The following is a 3101-nucleotide window of genomic DNA, read 5'->3' on the forward strand; positions in this document are numbered from 1 at the left end:
CTGCAGCCCCGAGCGGCCCGCGGTGCTATTTCTGTGGAGGAGTGAAGCATACTCGGCAAAAGTGTCCCGCTAAAGCTGTGTTGTGCACCGCATGTGGTAAAAAAGGGCATTATTCAAAAGTGTGCCGATCTAAACCCAGGAACGGCAGTGCGGCCTGCGATTCTTCAGAGCTCAGGTCTTCGTCGTCGAAGTCGTCGCGGGGTTCGTCCACATGCGAGACCAGGACGATGCCATTACGGTCGACGGAGTCGGAGGAGTATGACCACCAGGGGTCGCTGAGTTTGGCGCCCTCGCCCACGTGCGATTCATGGGGGCAGCCATGTTGGTCGACACTGACCACGAACGACCAGCAGGGGTCCTCCTCATCGATTTCAGCTGCCTGCAGTGGCGCTCATGAACCAACGGTGGCGTCGATCATCCTGGACCAGGCCAAGCCTCATAGACTTGACAAATCTATGATGAATATCCAGGTAAATAACCACGTGATTTATTGTCTGTTTGACAGCGGGAGCACTGAGAGCTTTATCCACCCAGACACGGTGAAGCGGTGTGGACTCCAGATTCAACCTGCCAAACAGACAATCTCTATGGCATCAAGGTCCCGGTCTGTTGCCGCGCTAGGGAGTTGCGTGGTAACCTTGAAGGTGCAAGGCACAGTTTACGAGCGATTCAAGCTCCTTGTGTTGCCATATCTTTGCGCGCCAATACTTCTCGGACTAAACTTCATGGTCCACTTGAGGAGTGTAATCCTACAGTACGGTGGGCCACTCCCTTCACTGGCAGTGGGAAAACAGCAGCAGCCTCCAAATTGCCCAACGCGCCCCGCCTGCAGCCTCTCGACGCTGACGATCACCACACCCTCCTTGTTCCAGAATCTTGTGCCAGGCTGCAAGCCCATCGTGACTAAAAGTAGGCGTTACAGCACTGAGGATCAGATCTTCATTAGATCTGAGGTTCAGCGGCTCCTCAAAGAAAGGATCATACAACCCAGTGCTAGTCCGTGGAGAGCGCAGGTCGTGGTAGTCAAGAGCGGGAACAAACCCCGGATGGTCATTGACTATAGTCAGACCATTAGCCGATATACGCAGCTGGATGCGTATCCCCTCCCGCGCATATCTGATATGGTCAATCAGATTGCGCAGTACCGGGTGTTCTCCACCATAGACCTCAAGTCTGCCTGCCACCAACTCCCCATTCGCCCAGAGGACCGACAATACACGGCTTTTGAGGCGGATGGTCACTTGTATCACTTTCTCAGGGTTCCCTTTGGTGTCACCAATGGGGTCTCGGTCTTCCAGTGTGCTATGGACCGAATGGTGGACCAGAACGGGCTGCGGGCTACCTTCCCGTACCTGGATAATGTCACCATCTGCGGCCATGACCAGCAGGACCACGACATAAACCTCCTGAACTTCTTACGCACTGCATCTCACCTGAACTTGACCTACAACAGGGAGAAGTGTGTATTCCGTACACGCCGGTTAGCCATCCTGGGATACGTGGTGGAAAACGGGGTCACTGGCCCTGATCCAGACCGTATGCGCCCCCTTTCTGAACTTCCCTTACCTGCTAGTGCAAAAGCACTGAGAAGATGCTTAGGCTTCTTCTCTTATTATGCACAGTGGGTTCCCAACTACGCGGATAAAGCCCGTCCGCTCATTAAGTCCACGACTTTTCCCCTAATGCCAGAGGCCCGATTGGCCTTCGATAAATTGAAAGCTGACATCACGAAAGCCACGATGCACGCGGTAGACGAGTCCATCCCCTTTCAGGTGGAGAGCGATGCATCTGATTTCGCCCTGGCCGCCACATTTAACCAGGCGGGCAGGCCCGTCGCATTTTTTTCCCGCACCCTCCAAGGCCCCGAAATTCGGCATTCAGCGGTGGAAAAGGAGGCCCAGGCCATTGTGGAGGCCGTCAGGCACTGGTGCCATTACTTGGCGGGAAAACGGTTCACCCTGATCACGGACCAGCGGTCCGTGGCGTTCATGTTTAACAACACGCAGAGGGGCAAGATCAAGAATGACAAAATCTTGCGGTGGAGAATTGAACTCTCCACCTATAACTACGACATCATGTATTGTCCAGGGTAACTCAATGAGCCCTCGGATGCCCTCTCGCGTGGAACATGCGCTAGTATACAGGAGGACCGTTTGCACGCCCTCCATAATGACCTGTGCCATCCTGGGGGTCACTCGGCTCTACCACTTTATAAAAGCCCGCAACCTGCCTTACTCGGTGGAGGACGTCAGGTCAGTAACAAGGAGCTGTCGGATTTGCGCGGAATGCAAACCGCACTTTTACCGACCTGACCGGGCACATTTAGTCAAGGCCACTCGTCCCTTCGAGAGACTGAGTGTCGATTTTAAGGGCCCCCTTCCCTCAATAGATCGGAATGTGTACTTCCTCAATATCATTGATGAGTACTCTCGGTTCCCTTTTGTTGTTCCCTGCTCTGATACATCCGCTGCCACGGTTATCAAGGCATTTCGTGATCTCTTTACCCTGTTCGGGTACCCCAGCTACATCCATAGCGACAGGGGCTCGTCGTTCATGAGTGATGACTTGAGGCAATTCCTGCTCTCATACGGGATTGCCTCTAGTAGGACCACGAGTTACAACCCTAGGGGTAACGGACAGGTGGAACGTGAGAATGCTACAGTCTGGAAGGCTGTCTTACTGGCGTTGAAGTCAAAAGGTCTTCCAGTCTCCCGCTGGCAAGAGGTGCTCCCTGATGCGCTCCATTCTATTCGCTCCCTCCTGTGTACAGCAACCAATGCTACTCCCCACGAGAGGATGTTCTCATTCTCTCGGAAGTCTTCCTCGGGGACTTCATTACCGTCTTGGTTGACGTACTCAGGACCCGTCCTCCTGCGGCGACATGTAAGGGCCCGCAAGTCCGACCCGTTGGTCGAACAGGTCCATCTCCTCCACGCCAACCCTCAGTATGCCTATGTGGCATACCCTGACGGGCGAGAGGACATGGTCTCGATCCGAGACCTGGCGCCAGCAGGGGACGTAGCAACTCCTGTCGCTCCCATACCCCCTGTAACAAACCCTTTATCTCTTGTTTCTTCCCCGGACACGGCGCGGGCAGCATC

The sequence above is a fragment of the Mustelus asterias genome, chromosome 8 (assembly GCF_964213995.1).
Source record: "Mustelus asterias chromosome 8, sMusAst1.hap1.1, whole genome shotgun sequence".
NCBI lineage: Eukaryota > Metazoa > Chordata > Chondrichthyes > Carcharhiniformes > Triakidae > Mustelus > Mustelus asterias.